The sequence below is a fragment of the Heterodontus francisci genome, chromosome 8 (assembly GCF_036365525.1).
Source record: "Heterodontus francisci isolate sHetFra1 chromosome 8, sHetFra1.hap1, whole genome shotgun sequence".
Taxonomy (NCBI): Eukaryota; Metazoa; Chordata; class Chondrichthyes; order Heterodontiformes; family Heterodontidae; genus Heterodontus; species Heterodontus francisci.
Genome location: NC_090378.1, coordinates 120,739,094 through 120,748,462, shown reverse-complemented (window position 1 = coordinate 120,748,462; position 9,369 = coordinate 120,739,094). Strand labels below are relative to the sequence as shown.

Here is a 9,369-nt window from a genome sequence, read left to right as displayed (position 1 = left end):
AAACACCATCCAGCTCTTTGTGGATCCAACCCTTATCAGAATTCAGCCATTCTTCAGGGCAAAGTCTGAGAAAGTGCACGTGGAAGTATTCAACGTGTTGGGGAACTTGACCAAGTGCGGAATTGGAGGGTCCACCTCTTCTGTCTCTCAGCAGGTCCATTCCAACCTGGTGCACTTGTTGTTGCACTTCGATGGATTGGTTGAGGAGATCACCTGATCATGCAGTTTAACACTGTGGATGACCTGCCCAATCATTGGAACTGCGAAGGGATCCTCTTTAACTGAAAGATATTTGGAGGAGCCCAGCTGGAGTTACATGGACTTTCTCAGACGCATTTCATGCCTGTTGGTTCAAGATTTCCCAACGGGTGAATTCCTACGCCACGGATTGTGAATCATTTTTCAACAATGACCAGAAGCAGCTCTGAGATCACGCAAAGGCCTTTTCAACTTTCCTCCTGAGGCAGCCAGCATGTTACCGACTCAGCCGGTGGGCCACCGCCACCTGGTGGAAGAACTGTGCAATCAACTGCTGCTGTCGAGTCCCAGGATAAAGCCTGGAGAGACCCAGGCCCCGATGCTCCTTCAACTCCTCCTCTTAACATCAAACTGATCCTCCCCTTAACATGATTTGTACATTTGTAAATTATTGTAAATAAATAAATATTTTGTTGCAGTAAATATTCTGTTGTGCCATTGTAATTATTGGTGGATCTTCACACAGTGCAGTTTCTCCTGATGAACACGCACACACACACTCACGCACGACTTTGAAACTCACACCATTTTATCGCAAGTGACACCCTCACTCACGATCTTACAAAAGGGCTCTGAAATATTGGGATTTATGACAGGCATTGAAATACCTCCCTTTCCGAGTCTGCTGCATTCTGTCCTGTCCCCGATTGATCATGTGACCAGAAAGGCTTCATGAACCTCCTGTAGATCCACGGGGAATAGGCCACAGATTTGTCACTACTAAATCCAGGACAAAGATTGCAGTTGACAGCCTGAGCTTGGTCGTGTGAGTGACTGGGAGTCAGAGGGAGGCAGCAGGCTGGGATTTGGTGCATTATGGACAGGGATCTACTGGATCCTTAGTGTTTAAACACAACATTGGTGTCAAATCTCTTAAGAGGAATCAGTTTGCAGCTTTCTCTAGAGCATGAGACTCAATGGCCAGATGACAATCTAATTAGGTTTGATACAAAAACTGAAAAGGAAAGGGGACAGTCAATGATAAATGATCGTTACTGGGGCCAATTTCAATAACTTAAAAAGAGAAGCAGCCCAGATCAATTGGAACGAAAAGGTGGCATATAAGACAGTGCAGAAATCATGGGAAATGATTAAACTGGGGATGATTGAGGAACAAACTTCACAGAACAACATTTACAACTGATAGAGAGACTGAGCAATAACACAGAGAGAAATATATTGATAAACAACATACAGACAGGTAAAATCAAACACTTGGAAACTAAAAAAACACATATACAAAATGCATTCACAAATAACACATAGATATAAGTACACCTACAATAATACTCATTTTTTTTGTCTATCCAGACTATTTTGATTGTTCAGTTTAACACAGGCCTCTGTTGGTGGGTGATGCCTGTCGCACACAGAGGCACATGGGGAACGCAGAGGATTGGAGTGCGTGATGTACGTAGGCTGTCAACTGTTGGTGGCTGCAGCGATGGCAGGCTGGGGTTTGGGAGAAGATAAGCAGTGGAAGGTAAGGGAGCACAACAAAGTTACCCTGGCTGGAGAGATTGTTTTCATAAGGGATGAGATGGGATTGATGGGAGGGATGGAGATGGCATGAGAGGGATAGAAGGAATTGAATGAGGGTGGCATGGGATGGGAATAGCATGGGAATCATGAGAGGGAAGGCATGGGAAAGATAAAATGGCATGGAATTGGTATGGCATGAGATGGAGGGAATGGTAAGGCTGTGTGGCTGAGATGGTGGAATTTTGAGAAGGAGGGGAATTATTATTATTAAAAACTATTCTTGTGCTAAAAATGAAGATTCACCAGATTTGAATGAAAGAGTTTTGGAAAAGCTGCGATGATGGGGAAGCCATGTTGGATCATCCACGCAGCTCTCCTGGCTGAAGATGGTGGTAATTGCTTCAGTTATCTTCAGCCTTGTCCTTTGCACTCTCATGTAGGCTCTGCCATCGTTCAGGATGTGAATGTTCTCTGAGATTCCTCTTGTTGTTTAATTGTCAACCATCATTCACGGCTGAATTCATTGATCGTGCGATCGCTTTGCTGTCTAAAGCATGCTGCTCCCACTGTTCAGTCCTGTGTTGCAGCTTCACAAGTTACAACTCATTTTCAGGTACACCTGGTGTTCCTCCTGGCATATTCTTCTATACTCCTCATTGAACCAGGTTTGGTCTCCTGGCTTGATGGTAAAGGCAAAGTGAGGGATATGCTGGGCCATGAGGTTACAGATTGTGCTGTTGGCCCTGAGCACTTCATGGATGCCCAGTTTTGAGCTGCTAGATGTGTTCTTATTATATCCCATTTCGCACATTGATAGCACTACATAACACAATGGAGGGTGGGACTTTGACTCCACAAGGTCTCCGATCAATGCTGTTATGGACACATGCAACTGCGACAGGTAGACTGATGATGACGAAGTCAAGTAGACTTTTGCCTCACGGTGTTCTCATCACCTGGTGAAGCCCAGACTTGCAACCATATCCTTTAGAACTTGGCCAGTAATGCTGCTACCAAGCTGCTCTTGGTGATGGACATTGATACTTGCCCCTGATTAAGCTGGGAGGATTCAGTCTCCAAAACATGTGGTGCTATGGGATATTTAACACTGACCCCTCTGTTCTATCTCAAAGATGCAAGTTGCTGTTGTCACCAACACCTGCTTCTAAAAATGAGGCCTGTTGCCCAACGCTATTTGCCCTACTTCTCTGCTGCTGTCTCCTCCCTCTCAGGCCCGCCTGAACTTTGGGCCTTGAAGCTTCCAGCTCTACAATCCAAGAAACTGCATTCATGAAAATCAGTTACAGCATCCTTAAAATTATAGTTTTTGTATCTTCATACTTTTCCTTTTGAAGTAGTGTGTGGTAGTATAACGCTTTACAGGCTGATTTATAATCCACTAGGCTTCAACTGGAACACGTTTTATGACCGTAACCATCTTTACACCAGCCTGTAGGGTGGTAAATCCAATATGTCACTTAGCTGACATGAAAAAATCTCTGGATAATCAACCCAGAGCCTGAGCTCTGATCTCTATTCATGTGTACAGTTCATTGTGCTAAGGGCAGTGAGGGTTGAAATTGTGGAGGCACTAACCATAGTTTTTCAGTCTTGCTTAGACTCATTGGCGGTTTCAAAGGACTGGAGAATTACAAATGTTTCACCCTTGTTCAAAAAAGGCTCCAAAGATAAGTCCAGCAACTATAGGTCAGTCAGTTTCACTTCGGCGGTGGGTAAACATCTAGAAATAATAATTCGGGACAAAATTAATTGTCACATGAACAAATGTGGGTTAATTAAGGAAAGCCAGCATGGGTTTCTTAAGGGAAAATCAGGTTTAACTAACTTTCTTGTGTTTTTTGAGGAGGAAACAGAGAGGGTTGATGAGGGCAATGCAGTTGATTTGGTGTACACGGACTTCCATAAGGCGTTTGATACAGTGCCACAGAACAGACTTGTGAGCAAAGTTATAGCTCTTGGAATAAAAGAGAGGTTGTAACATGGATACGGAATTGGCTGAGTGACAGGAAACAAACAGCAGTGGATAATGGATTTTATTTTGGCGAGAGGAAGGTTATCAGTGTTGGGACCCTTGCTTTTCCTGATATGTAATAATTACCTAGACCTTGGTGTACAGGGCACAAAGTCAAAGTCTGCAGATCAGATGAAACTAGGAAGCTTTGTGAACTGTGAGGAGGATAATGTGTAGAACTTCAAAAGGACAATATAAACTAAAGCGTATAATTCTAAAGGGGATGCAGGAGCAGAGGGAAAGGTCCTCCTCAAAACCTGCCTCATTCGTTAGGTCACAAACACTATTATCTCCTTCCTTAGCTCCATGTTAATTGTTGACTGATTACACTTCTGTGAAGTAGCTTGGGATGTTTTTTTCAACATTAAAAGCACCATATGAAAGCACTATTGTTGTTTTTGTCACCGTCCTCATTATGATTCCTCCCTCAACAAATACTATCAAAAAATAAGCGAATGGATCATTCACCACACTGTCTGACATTGGTGGGGAAGATTAGCTGCAACTCGTTTATGTAACAGCAGCCACTGCTTCAATGTGATCTCCTCGACTGCTTTCAATTACCTGAGGGAGTCGGGGAATAATGGTTTTCTGCCTCTCCCAGGAAGTTATATAACTGTGGGGTGCTTTCAAAGCATCTAACCACGATGGACCAGGCATCCTGTGTTTGGGGTAGGCTTGATGGACTAGCTGGTCCTTTCCTGTCCATCAATTTTGTATGTTCATGGGCGGCACAGTGGTTAGCACCGCAGCCCCACAACTCCAGCGACCCGGGTTCGATTCTGGGTACTGCCTGTGCGGAGTTTGCAAGTTCTCCCCTGTGACCTCGTGGGTTTTCGCCGGGTGCTCTGGTTTCCTCCCACAGCCAAAGACTTGCAGGTTGATAGGTAAGTTGGCCATTATAAATTAACCCTAGTACAGGTGGAAGGTGGGGATGTGAGAGGGTAATGGGATTAATATAGGATTAATATAAATGGGTGGTTGATGGTCGGCACAGACTCGGTGGGCCGAAGGACCTGTTTCAGTGCTGTATCTCTAAATAAATAAATATGTACTCTAGAAGTGATGTGCTTTGAGCTCTTTCACTGACATGATCACACATCATATACATCTTACCTAAAGGTGAAGGAGGTTTATGGTGGACCATCTGGCACTCAATGCCAGTTTTATTGGTGTCTTGGAGATCCTTGTGTCGCATCACCTTCTGTATGAAGTAGCTTCAGTGATGTCACCCCTTACTTCCTGGAATGGCTCTATGGTAAAGATCAGGATGTTGTGAGTTCACACTGACCTTCGAGCTACTAGGCTCCAGGAATTTATGCTGCAAGCGGGTCAATCTGCAGCCACAGTCAGCAGGGTGGCGACCAGATCAATCTGGAGTTTAGGCAACCCCTCTCCTCCAACTTTGACCATGCAACTGACTCCTCGGACTGGATTTTATTTCTGCAGGCGACGTGCCAGAAGACGGGAGGGACAATCCTGCCTCGGCCCTTTATTGGACCCCCATCCGAATTCAACGGTAGGCAAGTTATTAACTTCCTGCTGTCCCCTTTAAGGGACAAGATCCCGGCCTGTGATTGGGTGGAAGCTCAGCGCCACAGCAATGCCAGTGGGAGTGGTGGCCATTGCAGGTACTGCAGGAAGCTTGGGACCAGGATTAGCCATGGAGCCCCAGACTGCAGGTAAGTGGGGCTGGCTCACCTTGGCCAGTCAGGCATGCCCCGGTGAGGGGTGGGAGGGGTGTTGGTGTCAGGGCAACCTTTGTTGCTGGGGACCATCCCTGGGCCACAGATTGGCCCCTGCAGCCTTCAGGGAGGACTGGATGGCCTCCCCATATGGCGGAAGCCCCAATCACCACCCCCCACCAGCCGCTGGTTAAATGCCAACTGTGACAGGAGCAGGCCCTTAAGTGACCATTAATTGGCCACTTCGGATCTCAATGGTCACTGGGTGGAAAGACTGTTCTTGGCCTTCCCCCCAACCTCTGAAAAAATTGAATGGCATTGGGAAGGCAACGGGCCCTCCAACAAGCAAACATCCCCTCGCTATTTAATGGGCCCCTCCACCTCCCTGCCCATCCCTTGAAGGCTGATAAAGTTCAGCCCCTTCTGTTTCCCCTTTGGTCACATCACCGGGTCTCCCTCTCAAAGATTTCGATGCCACTAATAAAAAAAATGGTTTTCCCAAAATGACAAACAAATTCACAATGGGTTCTATAAATGGTGATTCCTGTCCAAAGCAAGGGGAAGCTGTCATTTACTGTATTAGACTATGGATCTCCAGGATTCAAAATCAGGATAATTGGCAAGTGTGGGCAGCTGCTTGTTTGGCTTCAGAACTTGGTGTTCCACTGCCCTTTTAATGACAGGCCTGTGAAGGACCACTGTGTAGGCCACAACCAACGCTGTCAACAAGAGAAAATATACTTTCATGAAGACCCCCCACCTGCCAAGAATGGGGCTTATTAATTTTGTCATATTAACATTAATTTTAAAGTGTTGCTGGAGTGAAGAAATGACTTGTTTAAAAAGAGATCACCGACACTTGGCTGCAGGACATTTGCATACTAAGAGACAGTGCTTGGAGAGACAAAAGAATTGCTCACTGATTCAATTAACAGAGATTGGGCTGGGTGACAGTGATCCACATCTTTTTGGTGTAAGATACAGCACAACACCCCGTCCCCTAACCAAAAGCTTTGGAATCCAGAAACTACAGGAGCAGTTGATCTCAAATAAGGGATTAATCACATGATGAACCTGCTGGCCAAGTTGGGAGTTTTGGATTGTGCACACAGGACAGTGTCCAGACCCACTGAAGTCGCTTAAACCTCTTTGCCTTACAATTGATCTGATGAAATGTCACAGACCTGAAATGTTAATTCTGCTTCTCTCTCCACAGTTGCTGCCTGATCTGAGTATTTCCAGCACTTTGTTTTTTAATTTCAGATTTCCAGCATCTGCAGTATTTTGCTTTTATGATTCTTCAAGTGTTCTGCTTTCATGTCCCTAATGATAGATTCTAGCAGTTTCCCATGATCTGACACTTGAACATCTTAATTTGGGGGAAATTCTGCTAGAACAGTTTGTCCAACACTCCCATTTCTACATCTCTTGTCATAAATACTTTGAGTGACTGTGGTGTTGTGGATGATTTATGGATGATTTTAATCTGCATATAGACTGGACAATTCAAATTGGCAAGGGTAGCATGGAAGACGAATTTGTAGAGTGCCTCCGGGATTGCTACTTCGAGCAATATGTTGCAGAACCTACCAGGGAACAGGCTATCTTAAATTTGGTATTGTGTAATGAGGCAGGATTAATAAGAGATCTTGTAGTTAAGGATCCTTTGGGGGAAGTGATCATAACATTGTAGAATTTCAAATTCAGCTTGAAGATGAGCAACTCAGGTCTCAAACCAGTGTCTTCAACTTAAGCAAGGGCAATTACAGAGGTATGAAGAAAGAGTTGTCTAAAGCGGGCTGGGAAGATAAACTACAGGGGAAGTCAGTAGATGAGCAGTGGCAGACTTTTAAGCAGATATTTCATAACACTCAGCAAACATTTATTCTAGTCAGAAGGAAGGACTCGAAGAGAACGATGAACCACACATGGATAACAAAGGATGTTAAGGAGAGTATCAAATCAAAAACAAAGGCGTGCAATGCAGCAAAAACGAGTGGTAGGCCAGAGGATTGGGAATTTTTTAGAAACCAGCAGCGGATGACTTAAAAAATAATAAAGGGGGACAAAATTGATTATGTGACTAAATTGGCAAGAAATATAAAAACAAACAGTAAGAGCTTCTACGGGTATATGAAAAGGAACAGAATAGCTAAAGCAAGTGTGGGACCCTTAGAGGATGAGACTGGGGAATTAATAACAGAATACAGGGAAATGGCAGATCATTTAAACCAATATTTTGCATCGGTCTTCACGGTGGAGGACACTATAAACATCCAACAATAATAGATGAACAAGGTGTAAATGGGAGGGAGGAACTTGTAATAATCTCTATCACGAGGGAAAAGGTGCTGGACAAACTGATGGGACTAAAGGCAGACAAGTCATCAGGACCTGATGGCCTGCATCCAATAGTTTTAAAAGAAGTGGCTGCAGAGATAGTGGAGGCATTGGTCATAATATACTAAAACTCACTGGATTCTGGTAGGGTACCAGCGGATTGGAAAACCGCTAATGTGACACCCCGATTCAAGTAAGGAGGGAGACAGAAAGCAGGAAACTACAGACCAGTTAGCTTAACATCTGTCACTGGGAAAAAACTAGAGTCCATTATTAAGGAAGAAATAGCAGGACATTTAGTAAAACATAATGCAATCAAACAGAGTCAACATGGTTTTATGAAAGGGAAATCATGTTTGACAAATTTGTTCGAGTTCTTTGAGGATATAACAAGCAGAGTGGATAAAGGGGAACCGGTAGATGTAGTGTGTTTGGATTTTCAGACGGCACCTTTTGATAAGGTGCCACATAAAAGGTTATTACACAAAATAAGAGCTCAGGGTATTGAGGGTAATGTGTTGGCATCGAACAAAGAACAGTACAGCACAGGAACAGGCCATTCGGCCCTCCAAGCCTGCGCCGATCTTGATGCCTGCCGAAACTAACACCTTCTGCACTTCCGGGGCCCATATCCCTCTATTCCCTTCCTATTCATATATTTGTCAAGATGTCTCTTAAACGTCGCTATCGTATCTGCTTCCACCAACTCCACTGGCAGCAAGTTCCAGGCACTCACCACCCTCTGTTCAAAAAACTTGCCTCGCACATCACCTCTAAACTTTGCCCCTCGCACCTTAAACCTATGTCCCCGAGTAACTGACTCTTCCATCCTGGGAAAAAGCTTCTGACTATCCACTCTGTCCATGCCGCTCATAACTCTGTAAACCTCTATCATGTCGCCCCTCCACCTCCGTCGTTCCAGTGAAAACAATCCAAGTTTTTCCAACCTCTCCTCATAGCTAATGCCCTCCAGACCAGGCAACATCCTGGTAAACCTAAAATAAAAGCAAAATACTGCGGATGCTGGAAATCTGAAATAAAAACAAGAAATGCTGGAACCACTCAGCAGGTCTGGCAGCATCTGTGGAAAGAAAAGCAGAGTTAACATTTCGGGGCAGTGAGTTCCGATGAAGGGTCACTGACCCGAAACGTTACCTCTGCTTTTCTTTCCACAGATGCTGCCAGACCTGCTGAGTGGTTCCAGCATTCCTTGTTTTTAATCCTGGTAAACCTCCTCTGTACCCTCTCCAAAGCCTCTACGTCCTTCTGGTAGTGTGGCGACCAGAATTGCACACAATATTCTAAGTGTGGCCTAACTAAGGTTCTGTACAGCTGCAACATGACTTGCCAATTTTTATACTCAATGCCCCGACCGATGAAGGCAAGCATGCCGTATGCCTTCTTGACTACCTTATCCACCTGCGTTGCCACTTTCAGTGACCTGTGGACCTGTACGCCCAGATCTCTCTGCCTGTCAATACTCCTAAGGGTTCTGCCATTTACTGTATACCTCCCACCTGCATTAGACCTTCCAAAATGCATTACCTCACATTTGTCCGGATTAAACTCCAT

At 44.7% G+C, this 9,369-nt stretch overlaps 1 long non-coding RNA gene across 1 annotated transcript in view; it reads right to left on the bottom strand.

Annotated features, from left to right (window-relative positions):
* Positions 1-2,781: 2,781 nt before the first annotated feature.
* LOC137373119 (uncharacterized) overlaps positions 2,782-9,369 on the bottom strand; it is a 65,528-nt gene continuing 58,940 nt past the window's right edge. Inside the window, exon 4 of the long non-coding RNA XR_010975589.1 lies at positions 2,782-3,481. This is a non-coding gene — a long non-coding RNA (uncharacterized lncRNA). The remainder of the gene's footprint in view (positions 3,482-9,369) is intronic.